This window comes from Scyliorhinus canicula, chromosome 11 (genome assembly GCF_902713615.1).
Source record: "Scyliorhinus canicula chromosome 11, sScyCan1.1, whole genome shotgun sequence".
NCBI lineage: Eukaryota > Metazoa > Chordata > Chondrichthyes > Carcharhiniformes > Scyliorhinidae > Scyliorhinus > Scyliorhinus canicula.
The window spans coordinates 144,852,140-144,871,263 of record NC_052156.1 but is presented as its reverse complement, the minus strand read 5'-3'; the positions used below and the strand labels follow the sequence as shown (position 1 = coordinate 144,871,263).

Genomic DNA, 19,124 nt, shown 5'->3' with positions numbered 1-19,124 from the left:
AAACCGCACACTCACACCCAACAAAACCGCACACTCACACCCAACAAACCGCGCACTCCACCCCAACAAACCGCACTCTCACACCCAGCACACCGTGCACTCCACGCCCAACAAACCGCACACTCACACCCAACAAACCACACACTCACACCCAACAAACCGCACACTCACACCCATCAAACCACACACTCACACAAAACAAAACGCACACTCACACCCAACAAACCGCGCACTCACACCCAACACACCGCACTCACACCCAACAAACCGCGCACTCACACCCACTAAACCGCACACTCACACCCAACAAACCGCGCACTCACACCCAACAAACCGCGCACTCACACCCAACAAACCACACACTCACACCCAACAAACCACACACTCACACCCAACAAACCACACACTCACACCCAACAAACCGCGCACTCACACCCAACAAACCGCATGCTCACACCAAACAAACCGCGCACTCACACCCAACAAACCGCACACCAGCACCCAACAAACAGCACACTCACACCCAACAAACCGCACACTCACACCCAACAAACCGCATTCTCACACCCAACAAACCGCACACTCACACCAAACAAACCGCACACGCACACCCAACACACCGCACACTCACACCCAACAAACCGCACACTCACACCCAACAAACCGCGCACTCACACCCAACAAACCGCACACTCACACCCAACAAACCACACACTCACACCCAACAATCCGCACACTCACACCCAACAAACCGCACTCTCACACCCAACAAACCGCGCACTCACACCCAACAAACCACACACTCACACCCAACAAACCGCAACCTCACCCCCAACAAACCACACACTCACACCCAACAAACCGCACTCTCACACCCAACAAACCGCGCACTCACACCCAACAAACCGCACACTCACACCCAACAAACCACACACTCACACTCAACAAACCGCGCACTCACACCCAACAAACCCCGCACTCACACCCAACAAACCACACACTCACACTCAACAAACCGCGCACTCACACCCAACAAACCGCACACTCACACCCAACAAACCACACACTCACACCCAACAAACCACACACTCACACCCAACAAACCGCGCACTCACACCCAACAAACCGCACACTCACACCCAACAAACCGCACACTCACACCCAACAAACCACACACTCACACTCAACAAACCGCGCACTCACACCCAACAAACCGCACATTCACACCCAACGCACCGCACACTCACACACAACAAACCGCGCACCTCACACCCAACAAACCGCACACTCACACCCAACAAACCGCACACTCACACCCAACAAACCGCACACTCACACCCAACAAACCGCACACTCACACCCAACAAACCGCACACTCACACCCAACAAACCGCACACTCACACCCAACAAACCACACACTCACACCCAACAAACCACACACTCATACTCAACAAACCGCGCACTCACACCCAACAAACCGCACTCTCACACCCAACAAACCGCACACTCACACCCACCAAACCGCACACTCACACCCAACAAACCGCAACCTCACCCCCAACAAACCACACACTCACACTCAACAAACCGCGCACTCACACCCAACAAACCGCACATTCACACCCACCCAACAAACCGCACACTCACACCCAACAAACCGCAAACCTCACCCCCAAGAAACTGCACACTCACCACAACAAACCGTATTCTCACACCTAACAAACCGCGCACTCACACCCAACAAACCGCACACTCACACCCAACAAACCGCACACTCACACCCAACACACCGTGCACTCACACCTAACAAACCGCATTCTCACACCCAACAAACCGCACACTCACACCAAACAAACCGCACACTCACACCCAACAAACCGCACTCACACCCAACAAACCGCACACTCACACCCAACAAACCACGTACTCACACCCAACAAACCGCACATTCACACCCAACGCACCGCACACTCACACCCAACAAACCGCACACTAACTCCCAACAAACCGCACTCACACCCAACAAACCACACACTCACACCCAACAAACCGCACACGCACACCCAACACACCGTACACTCACACCCAACAAACCGCGCACTCACACACAACAAACCGCACTCTCACACCCAACAAACCACACACGCACACACAACAAACCACACACTCACTCCCAACAAACCGCACTCTCACACCCAACACACCGCACACTCACACCCAACAAACCACACACTCACACACAACAAACCATACACTGACACGCAATACACCTCACACACAACACACTCGCACCCAACAAACCGCACTCACACCCAACAAACCGCACTCTCACACCCAACAAACCGCACTCACACCCAACAAACCCCACACTCACACCCAACAAACCGCATACTCACACCCAACAAACCGCACACTCACACCCAACAAACCGCACACTCACACCCAACAAACAACACACTCACACCCAACAAACCGCACTCTCACACCCAACAAACCGCACACTCACACCCAACAAACCGCACACTCACACCCAACAAACCGCACTCACACCCAACAAACCGCACACTCACACCCAACAAACCGCACACTCACACCCAACAAACCGCACACTCACACCCAACAAACCGCACACACACACCAACAAACCGCACACTTACACTCAACAAACCGCACACTCACACCCAACAAACCGCACACTCACACCCAACACACCGCACTCACACCCAACAAACCGCACACTCACACCCAACAAACCGCACACTCACACCCAACAAACCACACACTCACACCCAACAAACCACACACTCACACCCAACAAACCGCACACTCACACCCAACAAACCGCACACTCACACCCAACAAACCGCACACTCACACCCAACAAACCACACACACCCAACAAACCGCACTCTCACACCCAGCACACCGTGCACTCACGCCCAACAAACCGCACACTCACACCCAACAAACCACACACTCACACCCAACAAACCACACACTCACACCCAACAAAACGCACACTCACACCCAACAAACCGCGCACTCACACCCAACACACCGCACTCACACCCAACAAACCGCGCACTCACACCCAACATACCGCACTCACACCCAACAAACCGCGCACTCACACCCAACAAACTGCGCACTCACACCCACTAAACCACACACTCACACCCAACAAACCGCACACTCACACCCAATAAACCACGCACTCACACCCAACAAACCGTGCACTCACACCAAACAACCTGCGCACTCACACTCAACAAACCGCACTCTCACACCCAACAAACCACGCACTCACACCCAACAAACCGCACACTCACACCCAACAAACCGCACACTCACACCCAACAAACCGCATGCTCACACCAAACAAACCGCACTCTCACACCCAACAAACCGCACACTAGCACCCAACAAACAGCACACTCAGACCCAACAAACCGTACACTCACACCCAACAAACCGTACACTCACACCCAACAAACCGCGCACTCACACCCAACACACCGCACACTCACACACAACAAACCGCAACCTCACACCCAACAAACCGCACTCTCACACCCAACAAACCGCACACTCACACCCAACAAACCACACACACACAACAAACCGCACACTCACACCCAACAAACCGCACACTCACACCCAACAAACCGCACACTCACACCCAACAAACCGCACTCTCACACCCAACAAACCGCACACTCACACCCAACAAACCGCACTCTCACACCCAACAAACCGCACACTCACACCCAACAAACCGCACACTCACACCCAACAAACCACACACAGCCAACAAACCGCACTCTCACACCCAACACACCGTGCACTCACGCCCAACAAACCGCACACTCACACCCAACAAACCACACACTCACACCCAACAAACCGCACAGTCACACCCAACAAACCACACACTCACACCCAACAAACCGCACACTCACACCCAACAAACCGCACTCACACCCAACAAACCGCGCACTCACACCCAACAAACCGCACACTCACACCCAACAAACCGCACACTCACACCCAACAAACCGCACACTCACACCCAACAAACCGCACACTCACACCCAACAAACCGCGCACTCACACCCAACAAACCGCACACTCACACCCAACAAACCGCACACTCACACCCAACAAACCGCACACTCACACCCAACAAACCACACACACCCAACAAACCGCACTCTCACACCCAACACACCGTGCACTCACGCCCAACAAACCGCACACTCACACCCAACAAACCACACACTCACACCCAACAAACCGCACACTCACACCCAACAAACCACACACTCACACCCAACAAACCGCACACTCACACCCAACAAACCGCACTCACACCCAACAAACCGCGCACTCACACCCAACAAACCGCACACTTACACTCAACACACCGCACACTCACACCCAACAAACCGCACACTCACACCCAACACACCGCACACTCACACCCAACAAACCGCACACTCCACACCCAACAAAACCGCACACCTCCACCACCCAACAAACCGCACACTCACACCCAACAAACCGCCCACTCACACCCAACAAACCGCACACTCACACCCAACAAACCGCACACTCACACCCAACAAACCGCACACTCACACACAACAAACCGCACACTCACACCCATCAAACCACACACTCACACAAAACAAAACGCACACTCACACCCAACAAACCGCGCACTCACCCCCAACACACCGCACTCACACCCAACAAACCGCGCACTCACACCCACTAAACCGCACACTCACACCCAACAAACCGCGCACTCACACCCAACACACCGCGCACTCACACCCAACAAACCACACACTCACACCCAACAAACCACACACTCACACCCAACAAACCACACACTCACACCCAACAAACCGCGCACTCACACCCAACAAACCGCATGCTCACACCAAACAAACCGCGCACTCACACCCAACAAACCGCACACCAGCACCCAACAAACAGCACACTCACACCCAACAAACCGCACACTCACACCCAACAAACCGCATTCTCACACCCAACAAACCGCACACTCACACCAAACAAACCGCACACGCACACCCAACACACCGCACACTCACACCCAACAAACCGCACACTCACACCCAACAAACCGCGCACTCACACCCAACAAACCGCACACTCACACCCAACAAACCACACACTCACACCCAACAATCCGCACACTCACACCCAACAAACCACACACTCACACCCAACAAACCGCAACCTCACCCCCAACAAACCGCACACTCACACCCAACAAACCGCACTCTCACACCCAACAAACCGCGCACTCACACCCAACAAACCGCACACTCACACCCAACAAACCACACACTCACACTCAACAAACCGCGCACTCACACCCAACAAACCGCGCACTCACACCCAACAAACCACACACTCACACTCAACAAACCGCGCACTCACACCCAACAAACCGCACACTCACACCCAACAAACCACACACTCACACCCAACAAACCACACACTCACACCCAACAAACCGCGCACTCACACCCAACAAACCGCACACTCACACCCAACAAACCGCACACTCACACCCAACAAACCACACACTCACACTCAACAAACCGCGCACTCACACCCAACAAACCGCACAATCACACCCAACGCACCGCACACTCACACCCAACAAACCGCGCACTCACACCCAACAAACCGCACACTCACACCCAACAAACCGCACACTCACACCCAACAAACCGCACACTCACACCCAACAAACCGCACACTCACACCCAACAAACCGCACACTCACACCCAACAACCACACACTCACACCCAACAAACCACACACTCATACTCAACAAACCGCGCACTCACACCCAACAAACCGCACTCTCACACCCAACAAACCGCACACTCACACCCACCAAACCGCACACTCACACCCAACAAACCGCAACCTCACCCCCAACAAACCACACACTCACACTCAACAAACCGCGCACTCACACCCAACAAACCGCACATTCACACCCAACAAACCACGCACTCACACCCAACAAACCGCACACTCACACCCAACAAACCGCAACCTCACCCCCAAGAAACTGCACACTCACCACAACAAACCGTATTCTCACACCTAACAAACCGCGCACTCACACCCAACAAACCGCACACTCACACCCAACAAACCGCACACTCACACCCAACACACCGTGCACTCACACCTAACAAACCGCATTCTCACACCCAACAAACCGCACACTCACACCAAACAAACCGCACACTCACACCCAACAAACCGCACTCACACCCAACAAACCGCACACTCACACCCAACAAACCACGTACTCACACCCAACAAACCGCACATTCACACCCAACGCACCGCACACTCACACCCAACAAACCGCACACTAACTCCCAACAAACCGCACTCACACCCAACAAACCACACACTCACACCCAACAAACCGCACACGCACACCCAACACACCGTACACTCACACCCAACAAACCGCGCACTCACACACAACAAACCGCACTCTCACACCCAACAAACCACACACGCACACACAACAAACCACACACTCACTCCCAACAAACCGCACTCTCACACCCAACACACCGCACACTCACACCCAACAAACCACACACTCACACACAACAAACCATACACTGACACGCAATACACCTCACACACAACACACTCGCACCCAACAAACCGCACTCACACCCAACAAACCGCACTCTCACACCCAACAAACCGCACTCACACCCAACAAACCCCACACTCACACCCAACAAACCGCATACTCACACCCAACAAACCGCACACTCACACCCAACAAACCGCACACTCACACCCAACAAACAACACACTCACACCCAACAAACCGCACTCTCACACCCAACAAACCGCACACTCACACCCAACAAACCGCACACTCACACCCAACAAACCGCACTCACACCCAACAAACCGCACACTCACACCCAACAAACCGCACACTCACACCCAACAAACCGCACACTCACACCCAACAAACCGCACACACACACCAACAAACCGCACACTTACACTCAACAAACCGCACACTCACACCCAACAAACCGCACACTCACACCCAACACACCGCACTCACACCCAACAAACCGCACACTCACACCCAACAAACCGCGCACTCACACCCAACAAACCGCACACTCACACCCAACAAACCGCACACTCACACCCAACAAACCACACACTCACACCCAACAAACCACACACTCACACCCAACAAACCGCACACTCACACCCAACAAACCGCGCACTCACACCCAACAAACCACACACTCACACCCAACAAACCGCACACTCACACCCAACAAACCACACACTCACACCCAACAAACCGCACACGCACGCCCAACAAACCGCACACTCACACCCAACAAACCACACACTTACACTCAACAAACCGCACACTCACACCCAACAAACCACACACACCCAACAAACCGCACACTCACACCCAACAAACCGCACACTCACACCCAACAAACCACACACTCACACCCAACAAACCACACACTCACACCCAACAAACCGCACACTCACACCCAACAAACCGCGCACTCACACCCAACAAACCACACACTCACACCCAACAAACCGCGCACTCACACCCAACAAACCGCGCACTCACACCCAACAAACCGCACTCTCACACCCAACAAACCACACACACCCAACAAACCGCACATTCACACCCAACAAACCGCACACTCATACCCAACAAACCGCACACTCACACCCAACAAACCGCACACGCACACCCAACAAACCGCACACTCACACCCAACAAACCACACACTTACACTCAACAAACCGCACACTCACACCCAACAAACCGCACACTCACACCCAACAAACCACACACACCCAACAAGCCGCACACGCACACCCAACAAACCACACACACCCAACAAACCGTACACTCACACACAACAAACCGCGCACTCACACACAATAAACCGCGCACTCACACCCAACAAACCGCTCTCTCATACCCAACACACCGCGCACTCACACCCAACAAACCGTGCACTCACACCCAACAAACCGCGCACTCACACCCAACAAACCGTGCACTCACACCCAAGACACCGCGCACTCACACCCAACAAACCGCGCACTCACACCCAACAAACCGCGCACTCACACCCAACAAACCGCACACTCACACCCAACAAACAACACACTCACACTCAACAAACCGCGCACTCACACCCAACAAACAACACACTCACACTCAACAAACCGCACACTCACACCCAACAAACCGCACACTCACACACAACAAACCGCACACTCACACCCAACAAACCGCACACTCACACACAACAAACCGCGCACTCACACACGACAAACCGCACACGCACACCCAACAAACCGCACACTCACACACAACAAACCGCGCACTCACACACGACAAACCATTCTTCCAATCCGTAAACTACTTGCAGCACTAAAATCAGCATCTTTATCATCACGGCAACTATGTCTGAAGTTCATACTGGAACCTTAATGCAAAGAAAAACCCTGCGATGCTACACAAACAGACATAAGCGAAGTAGATGCTTAGGAGGAGTTTGCGGAGATGGTGGGCTGAGACCATGGACAGCATCATTGCTGAGGAGAAAAATGCTTCATGTAATGCTTTGGGAGAGTAAGTCTGTGAGTGATGAGCAAGACATAGTACAGGACACAATGTATGTGGGAGAGTTTGGTAGACATTGCAGTTTACATAGGATGGAAAACCAACAAATCTGTCAGTGAAGCAGTGAAAACTAAAGAAGAAGTGTGTTTGGAAGGGTAAGAGGCAGCTGCATAAATTGCATGATCTTAAAGATGAAGAAATCAATGTACTTATTTATATTTGGTGTTTGGTGAAGATGGAGGGGGCAGCAAGCTGGAGTAATGGTGATGGTGTTCAGTATCTAGTGGAGTAACGTCTGTTCTGTACTGTGAATCTAAACCCCCTCGGTTCATTGCCTGGGGGTCTTGTGTCTTACGTACTCTTGAGTCTAAACGTCTAAACTGTCGATTATGTGCTGTAATTCTAAATCCCAGGATCAGTGTCTGGGAGGTACTGAATGGTACATACTGTGATTCCGAAGCTAGGTTTCCCTCTTTAGAGCGGCACAGTTGGACTGAATCATAAGCCAGTTGTGAGCCACTGTTGGGAGAAATGAAACCAAATTTGTGGATATTAGGAATGAAAACAGAACTCAGGAACTGAAACATAGCTATTTGTATGTCTGTGCCTATGAGTGTACATATGCCTGCGCGTACATGTAATAACATCGCAAATAGGAGCTGGGTTGGCTATTAAGCTCCTCCACCATTGAATATAACCATGTCTGATTTTCCTCTCCAACTCCACTTTCCCTCCGATCACCACATCCCTTAATTTCCTTGGAGTCTCACCCTTCAATATATTCGACAACTGAGGGTCCACTGTCTGCTGGGGTAGAGAATCCAAAGGTGAATAACCCTCACTGAAAAAACTTCTCATCTCCATCTTAAATGGTCATCCACTTATTCTAAGATTGTGCCCTCTCGTTGTAGACTCTGCAGCCAGCAGTAAACAGCCTCCCAGCATCTACCCTGTCCAGCCATCTCAGAATTTAAATGCTTCAATGAGATCATCTAACATTCTTCTAAACTTCAGAGACTATAGGACCCATTCTACTCAATCTCTCCCAATAGAACAATCTTCTCAACCCAGGAATCAATCGAGTGAACTTTCATCACATCCTGCAATGTGGTAGGGAGATCAAAACTGTGCACAGTCCACCGGGTGGTGGGCTTGCTGTAGAGCTGTAGCAAGGCTTGTTACTCTTGCACTCCAAACCTGTTTGCTATAAATGTCGACATACAACTCAACTTTCTAATTGCTTGCTGTGCCTGCTTGTTACTTATTATTTTTCTATTCTTCCAACCAAAGTGGTACCATCATAACATTCTTCCCTCACTTTCCCCCAAATTATACTCCTTTCTGCCCACTGTCTATGTTTCTTTGCAGCATCTTTGCGTCTTCCTTGCAGCTTTATAATCATAGAATCCCTTCAGTGCAGAAGGAGGCCATTTGGCCCATTGAGTCTGTAGTGACCCTCTGAAAGACTGCTTTACATAGGCCCAATCCTCCGTCCTATTTCTGCAACCCCACCCTCAGGAGTAATTTAGCATGGCCAATCCACCTAACCTGCACATTTTTTGCACTGTGGGAGGAAACCGGAGCACCCAGAGGAAACCCACACAGACACGGGGAGAATGTGAAAACTCCACACAGTCACCCGAAGTCGGAATCGAACCAGGGTCCCTGCCGCTGTGAGGCAGCAGTGCTAGCCACTGAGCTACCATGCTGCCCTGTCAGGAAACTTGGTTGCATTTCACTTGGTCAAAGTCATTGATATGGATTGTGAATAGCTGAGGCCCAACACTGATCCTTGCAGCACTTCACTAGTAACAGTTAACCAATCTGAAAAAATAATGTTAATTCTCACTCTCTGTTTTCTGTCATTTAACCAATCCTCTATCCATGCTAATATACTGCCCCCAACATCAGGAGCAATAACCTTTAGTGTGGCACCTTATTAATTGCCTTTGAAACTTTCAAATAAATTACATCCACTGGCTTCCACTTATCTACCTTCCAATTGAATCCCCAAAATCCTCTGATGGAATGGTGAAATATGATTCCCTTTCAGGAAACCATGTTGATAATCTAAGTCCCCTGTTACCACTTCAATAATAATGGATTTTGGCATTTCCCCAATGGCTCAGGCTAACCGGCCTGCAATTCACTGCCTTCTCTCTCCCTCCTTTCTTGAAGAGTAGTTTTACATTTGCTGCCCTCCAGTCCACGAGGACCATTTCAGATAGTGATATGTTTTTTACAAGATCACAACTAGTACATCCACCATCTCTGCAGCCACCTCTTTTAGATCCCGAGGGTGTAGGCCAACAGGTCCAGGGGATTTGCCAGCTTCTAGTCAAATTAATTTCTCTAGTGCCTTTTCTTTAATAAGGACACAGGGAGTCTACACTGAGGAAGATTTTAAAACTATGGTTTATTTACATTTAAGTTATATTCGACTCCTGGTAGATCCCTACTGGGTCTCTGCTCAGTCGATGCCTTACTGGCTAACCTTTTATACATAGCTGAATGGCATTCCCAGCCCCTCCACAGGGGAGCTCGTACTCTGCGAGAAACACAGGGAAGATAATCATTCCTACCCCGTAAGTCCCGGGCGGGATATGCCATTTTCTTTACTAATATGAATTACTTTAAATTTCTCACTCGCATTAGACCCTTGGCTCTCCGTTGTTTTTGTCACCTACCATGAAGACAGGTACAGATTGTTTGATTAATGGCTCTGCTATTTCCTGTTTCCTCCTGTCTCAGTCTCTAAACGACTTGCATTAATCATCATTACACTCTTCCGTTTAATATATTCTGCTTCATATTCGGTTTTCTCTCCATCAATTTTTAGTCATCCTTTGCTGGTAACTAAAACTTTCCTAATCCTTAGGCTTGCTACTCTTCTCGGCAATACTTTAAACTTATTTTAATCTGAGACTGTCCATAACCTCCTTAGCTTGTGAACAATATATTTTTAATTAAAACTTTTAACATTTTATATCAAAAAAATTACAAAACAAAACTACACCAACACGTGTCAAAAGTTACAAGCAACAGCATTAATAGGAATCCCAATAACAGAAATGCAAGCTAAATAATCCCCCCTCACCCACCACCCCCCTCGCACTAACATTTAACAGTGACCAGATCTTTAGAGTGCAATATTTTTTTAAAATCTAAATTTAGAGTACCCAATTATTTTTTCCAATTAAGGGGTAATTTAGCGTGGCCAATCCACCTAATCTGCACATCTTTGGGTTGTGGGGGTGAAACCTACGCAGACACGGGGAGAATGTGCAAACCCCACACGGACAGTGACCCAGGGCCGGGATTCAAACACAACCTCAGCGCCGCAGGCAGCAATGCTAATCATTGTGCCACGTGTTGCCTAAAGTGCAATATAAACGGTGACCATCTACAATAGGACCCATTTATCGACCCCCCTCACCGTGAACTTTAGCTTCTGGAGGTACAAGAATTCCATTAAATCACCCAGCCATGCTGCTGCACTGGGTGGTGTTGCCTATCTCCAGCACAGCAATATGCGTCACCTGGCCAACAGCGACGTGAATGCCAAAGTATCCATCCCTGCCCCCGTCCTCAACTCGGTTGGTCTGACACCCCAAATACAGCAACTAACGGACAGGGCTCTAAGTCAACATTCAGAATGGCTGATATGGTGCTGAAAAAGGACCCCCAAATATTCACCAGCTTGGGACAGGAATAGAACAGGTGTGTGTGGTGAGCAGGCCCTCTTTCTTCTTTTTTTAAAAATAATTTTTATTGAAAATTTTTACAAAATATATAACAACAAACAGTACCAAGCAACAATAAAACAACATAATAAGCATAACACCCCCAAGACCGTAGCAACGCATATATCGAACCCCCCACCCCCCCCAAACCCGGTAAACAACAAGAGAACTTGAAAATAAATTTAAATTAAATAAACATAGTCAACGCCCCCCCCCCCCCCTCCTCCCCCTCTCCCCCCCCCTCCTTTTTCCCCCACTCAACCCCCGGGTTGCTGCTGCTGCTGACATAGTTCCCCATCGCTGAGCCAGAAAGTCGAGGAAAGGCTACCACCGCCTGAAGAACCCTTGTACCGATCCTCTCAGGGCAAATTTGACCTTCTCCAGCTTAATAAAACCCGCCATCTCATTGATCCAGGTCTCCACGCTTGGGGGTCTCGCATCCTTCCACTGTAGCAAGATCCCTCTTGAGCACCGTTTACACTTATCCTCAACCCCCCTCAAAAAAATGACTCATCCTGGCCCTGGTGAGGTGCACCTTAAGGTTCACCTTTAACTGTATCAAGCTCAACCTTGCACAGGATGATGTAGCATTCACTCTAAGGAGGAACTCACTCCACACATCCTCCTCCAAAATGGGTCCCAGCTCCTCCTCCCACCTGGCTTTCACCTCATCCACTGATACCCCAAGATCCGCCACATAGCCCAGATGCGCTGCCCTCCTCTGACCCCGCACACAAGAGTATTCTTTCCAGCAAGGTACACAGCGGTGCTGATGCACGATCAATTGTACAAAGACTAAGGTTGGATACAACTGTGGCTTTATTGCAGTAAGATGTGTGGCCTCCAACAGGAGCTGTCAAAATGGCTGCTGAATAGAGGGCACGCTCCCCCTACTGGGTGGAGCCAGCAGGCAGGGGCTACCAGCGAACCTGTAGTACAGGTCCTACCTTACATCCCCTAATACAGGTGTAACAGTGGTTTACCACAGGTGTCTCTGGGAAAGTCGGAAATGCCCGCCAAACAAAGTGCCGCACCTGTTTTTTTTAATAGTATTGTTATTAAGGTATTTGAAAGTTTTTATAATAAAAACAATAACAATGACATAAACATGGTATAATAAACATTTCCAACCCCATCCCAATTGTCACACACCCCAACCATAAAACAACAATCCAGCACTCTTCCCCCCTCCCCTTGGAATACTGCCTCTGCTGACATTTTAATTTTCCCCAAGAAAGTCGACGAACAGCTGCCACCTCCGGGTGAACCCAACCGTTGACCCTCTTCAGGTGAACTTTATTTTCTCGAGACTGAGAAACCCAGAGCCATGTCACTAACTCAGGTCTCTACACTCGGGGGCTTCGAGTCCCTCCACATTAATAAGATCCGTCTCCGGGCTACCAGGGAGGCAAAGGCCAGGACGTCGGCCTCTTTCGCCCCCTGAACTCCCGGCTCTGCCGACACTCCAAACATCGCTACCTCCGGACTCAGCACCACCCGTGTTTTTAGCACTGTGGACATTGCCTTAGCAAAACCCTGCCAAAACCTCTAAGCTTCGGGCAGGCCCAAAACATGTGGACATGAATTGCTGGGCTTCCCGCGCACCTCGCACACCTGTCCTCTACCCGGAAAAACCTGCTCATCCTAGCCACTGTCATGTGTGCCTAGTGGACTACCTTAAATTGTATCGGGCCAAGCCTGGCGCACGGTGAGGAGGTATTAACGCTGCTTAGGGCATCTGCCCATAGACCCGACTCTATCTCTCCTCCTAGCTCATCCTCCCACTTGCCCTTAAGCTCCTCCACCAGAGTTTCCTCCGCCTCCAAAAGCTCCTGATAAATATCCAATACCTTCTCCTCTCCCACCCAGGTACTGGAGACTACTCTGTCCTGTATCCCCCGTGGCGGCAGCAACAGAAAGGCCGGAACCTGCAAATACCTAAACCCATTCCCTGCTGGCAATTCAAATTTATCCTCCAAGGCTTTCAAGCTGGGAAAGCTCCCGTCTATAAATAGATCCCCCATCTTTCTAATTCCTGCCCTTTGCCATCTCTGGAACCCACCATCCAGCCTACCCGGTACAAACCGATGATTATTATAAATCGGGGTCCAAATCGATGCTGCCTCCACTCTCTTATATCTCCTCCACTGCCCCCAGATTCTCAGAGCCGACAGCGCCATCGGACTTGTGGAGTATCGTGTCGGCGAGATTGGAAGAGTGGCCGATATCAGTGCTCCCAAACTTTTGTCTTTGCATGGCGCCGCCTCCATCCGCTCCCACACCAACCCCCCCACCCCCGCCCGCCCCCGCCGCCCCCCCCCCCCCCCCCCCCCCCCCCCAGCTACCTACTTCCTAATAATGGCAATATTAGCTGCCCAGTAGTAATTGCAGACGTTCGGCAGCGCCAATCCACCCTTACCCCAACTGTGCTCCAGCAACACTTTCTTCACTCGCCCACACAAAGCCCAAAATAACCTTATTCACCCGCTTGAAAAAAGGCCTTAGGGATGAAGATGGGGGCACTGAAAGACAAACAGAAATCTGGGGAGAACCATCATTTTCACGGTCTGTACCCTCCCCGCCAGTGAAAGCGGGAGCATGTCCCATCTCTTAAAGTCCCCTTCCATTTGTTCTACCAACCGGGATAGGTTTAACTTGTGCAGTGCCTCCCATTCCCGGGCCACCTGAATTCCCAGATACCAAAAGCTCTTCCCTACCATTCTAAGCGGCAGCTCTCCCAGTCTCTTCTCCTGCCCTCTTGCCTGGATCGCAAACATCTCGCTTTTCCCCATGTTCAATTTGTACCCTGAAAAATTACCAAATTCCCCCAGGATCCGCATTATTTCCCCCATCCCCTCCAATGGGTCTGAAATATACAATAGCGGGTCATCTGTGTAAAGCGAGACCTGGTGCTCCTCTCCCCCCCCCCACCCTCTCCCCACCCGAACCTGCCCTTTCCAGTTCCTAGAGGCTCTTAACGCCATGGCCAATGGCTCTATGGCCAGAGCAAACAGTAACGGGGAGAGGGGACATCCTTGCCTCGTCCCTCGGAGTAGTTTAAAATAACCCGACCTCAGACGGTTTGTATGCACACTCGCTACTGGTGCCTGATAGACCCGCACTGCTCCGGATCCTTCTTCCGTTTCAGAATCAATGAAATCGAGGCCTGCGACATTGTTGCGGGGAGGACTCCCTTCTCTCTTGCTTCATTAAATGTCCTCACCAGCAGTGGACTCAATATCTCTGAAAACTTCTTACAGAATTCCACCGGACAGCTGTCAGGCCCCGGGGCCTTGCCCAACTGCATGCCCACCAGCCCCTCGATTATTTTCTCAATCTCAATTGGGGCTCCCAGCCCTTCCACCAGATCCTCATCTACCCTCGGAAACCCTCAACTGATCCAAAAACTGCCACATCCCCTCCACCCCAGCCGGGGGTTCCAACTCATATAATTTAGTATAAAAGTCCTTGATGCATGATCAATAACTCTCGAAGCGAGATTGGAGTACAATTGAAGGCTTTATTGGACTAGATGTTTCACGCAGCAGCGCAGGTACAGAATGCAGCAGCTAGGGAGACACAGACTCTTATACTTTGCCTTACTGGGCGGAACCAGCAGGCAGGCTTCACCAATGGTCTTACAGCATTGGGTACCTCCAACCTAGGTACCGTAATACCCCTAATATCGACTACCACAGTCCTTAAACACCTCATTCACCCCCAATGGGTCCAGGACAGTATTCCCGCCTCTACTCTTTACTTTCCCTATCTTCCTGGCCGCCTCCCTTTTCCTGAGCTGGTGCGCTAACAGTCTGCTTGCCTTTTTCCCGTACTCATAAATCGCCCCCCTTGCTTGCCTCAACTGTTCCACATCTTTCCCTGTAGTCAACGGCCCAAACTCTGCCTGTAACCTCCGCTGCTCCCTCAGTAGCCTCGCGTCCGGGGCCTCCGAGTATCTCCTGTTCACCTGGAGTATCTCCTCCACTAACCTATCCCTCTCAGCCCGTTCCGCCTTTTCTCTGTGGGCCCATATCGAGATTAATTTCCCTCTGACCACTGCCTTCAAAGCTTCACAAACCGTCCCCATATCATTTGTTTCCAGGTAGTTCTGGATGGACTTGTTAACCCGCCCACAAATTGCTTCGTCCGCTAGCAATCCCACATCCAGTCTCCACAGCGGGTGTTGCCCTCTCTCCACACTAACCCGTAGATCCACCCAATGTGGGGCATGATCCGACACAGCGATTGCCGAGTGCTCAGTATCCACCACCCCCGGTATTAGTGCCCTGTTCAGAACAAAAAAGTCAATGCAAGGATATACCTTGTGGACATGGGAGAAAAAAGAAAACTCCTTCGCCCTTGGCCGTACAAACATCCATGGGTCTACTCCCCCCATCTGTTCCATAAACCCCTTCAATTCCTTTGCCACAGCCGGCCTCCTCCCTGTCCTGGATTTTGACCGGTCCAATTCCGGATCAATGACTGTGTTAAAATCTCCTCCCATAATCAGGTTTGTGACTCTAAGTCTGGGATCTTATCTAACACCCACCTCATAAATTCCACTTCTTCCCAATTCGGAGCATATATGTTGACGAGTACCACCCGCACCCCCTCCAGCTTCCCACTCAACATTATGTACCTACCCCCCCATGTCTGACACCATTTTCCCTGCCTCGAATACTATTCGTTTATTGATCAAGATCCCTACCCTCCTGGTCTTTGAGTCCAGCCCTGAGTGGAATACTTGGCCAACCCACCCCTTTCTCAGTCTTGTCTGGTCTATAACCTTTATGTGTGTCTCTTGTAGCATTGCCACGTCTGCCTTCAGCCCCTTCAAATGCGGAAACATGCAAGCACTCTTGACCGGCCCATTCAATCCTCTGGCGTTCCATGTGATTAGCCTGGTCGGGGGCTTACCACCGCGCCCCCCCCCCCCCCCCTGCCGACTAGTCATCACCCTTTTAGGCCAGCCTTTAGCTCGCGCCCTCTGCCTCCTCGAGCCCTCTCCTCGGGCATTTGCCGTCCCGACCTCCCATTTGTCCCCAAGTAACAGTTCCTCCCCTGTCAGCTCCCCCCTCCCTCCGCCCCTAGCAGCAGCACTAGAAACCCAACCCCCCAAGTCAAGCTCCAGCTTAACACCTGCTCACCCCCCACTGTGCTTCCGTGAGTCAGCTGACCCATGCTGACTTGATAGCGCCCGCCCATGGCACTAAGCAGTCTGTCTCCCTATTGTTCTCTCCCCTCTCCCCCCACATGGACAAACATATTCAAAGCATCACATTCCCCAGTAAGCAAACATCAGAAAAAACAGTGAAGAAACAGCCACTTTAGAAAAAAACACGCATAAACAGAACCAGCCCCAAAGACCACCCCCCTCTAACCAGCTCCCTGCAAGACAAAGTTAACTTTAGCCATCAAAACAGCCCCTTATTACACATAACACTACTTATACTTATACAGCCCAGCACAACAAATCGCCACCACAGTACTTTCCAAGCCTTCAGTGTCTTTTAGTTCGCCTTCAGCCTTTTTTCTTTAATAAAAGTCCATACTTTGTCTGGTGTTTCGAAGTAGAAGTCCCGTTCCTCATGTGTGACCCACAGACGGGCACGGTACAACATCCTGAACATCACCCCCTTCTTAAAGAGGGCCATTTTTGCCCGATTAAACCCAGCTCGCCTCTTGGCCAAATCCATGCCCAGGTCCTGATAAATGCACAGCTCACAATTCTCCCACTTGCTGCTCCGGTCCTTCTTGGCCCACCGCAGAACGTTTTCCTTGTCCAGGAATCAGTGAAAACGTACCACCATGGCCCTCGGCGGCTCGTTCGTTCGGGGCTTCCTCGCGAGGGCTCTGTGCGCTCTATCCACTTCCAGGGGCCGAGAGATCACCTCAGCCCCCATCAACCTCTCCAATATGTCCGTCACACAAGCCCTCGCATCCGATCCTCACTACCTTTAGGGAGGCCGACAATTCTAAGATTCTGCTTCCTGGACCTGTCCTCCAGGTCCTCCAGCTTCTCCTGCATTCTTTTCTGGCGGTCGTTTATCAACTCCACCTTGGTCTCCAGCACGGTTATGTACTCCTCGTGCTCGGACACCTTTTCCTCCACCTCCTGGAGGTGGGTCTCTTCATTCTGCACAACTTGATCAATCGTAGCCTTAATCAGGTCCAGCGTGTCCTTCTTCAGCTTGGCGAAGCAATCTTCGAAAAACTTCACCAGCTGCTCCGTCGACCACCGTGCCGTCTCCCTGCAGCCCTTGCTCTCCGCCATGCTGTCCCGCGTTACCAGCTCTGCTCGTGTCTCCTTTATAGGACTTTGTCTTCTCACACGGCCACTTCTGGTCCAATTCTCCATACACTGGAGGGGGATTTCTCTTCACTGTCTCACTCTTCACCGATTTAACCCATAAAATCTAGGGGGAAAATGGGGGGGAAAGGTCCAAAAGTCCGTCACAGGCGGGAGCTATCAAATGTGCAACCTACTCCTCCATGGCCGCCACCGGAAGTCCAAAAATAACAAAGGTCCACACCTGGAAAGATAACCTCCTTAGCTAACCACAGAATAATTCATTTTACCATGGAGTTTTTATTTCTCAGTGGAATGGAGATTCATCAAGAATTTTATGTATACATCAAGAATTTTATGTATATATATAT

At 50.9% G+C, this 19,124-nt stretch overlaps 1 protein-coding gene across 8 annotated transcripts in view; it reads right to left on the bottom strand.

The window, feature by feature from the left end:
- The window catches only part of LOC119973464 (nascent polypeptide-associated complex subunit alpha, muscle-specific form-like), a 124,994-nt gene that overhangs the window by 92,093 nt on the left and 13,777 nt on the right, over positions 1 to 19,124 (bottom strand). For 2 of the 8 annotated variants that reach the window (XM_038811657.1, XM_038811658.1), the window contains exon 2: positions 9,169 to 9,240. The exons of the other annotated variants lie outside the window; for them this stretch is intronic. The gene's annotated coding sequence lies outside the window, so the exon portion shown is untranslated. The remainder of the gene's footprint in view (positions 1 to 9,168; positions 9,241 to 19,124) is intronic. 8 annotated transcript variants of the gene reach the window in all.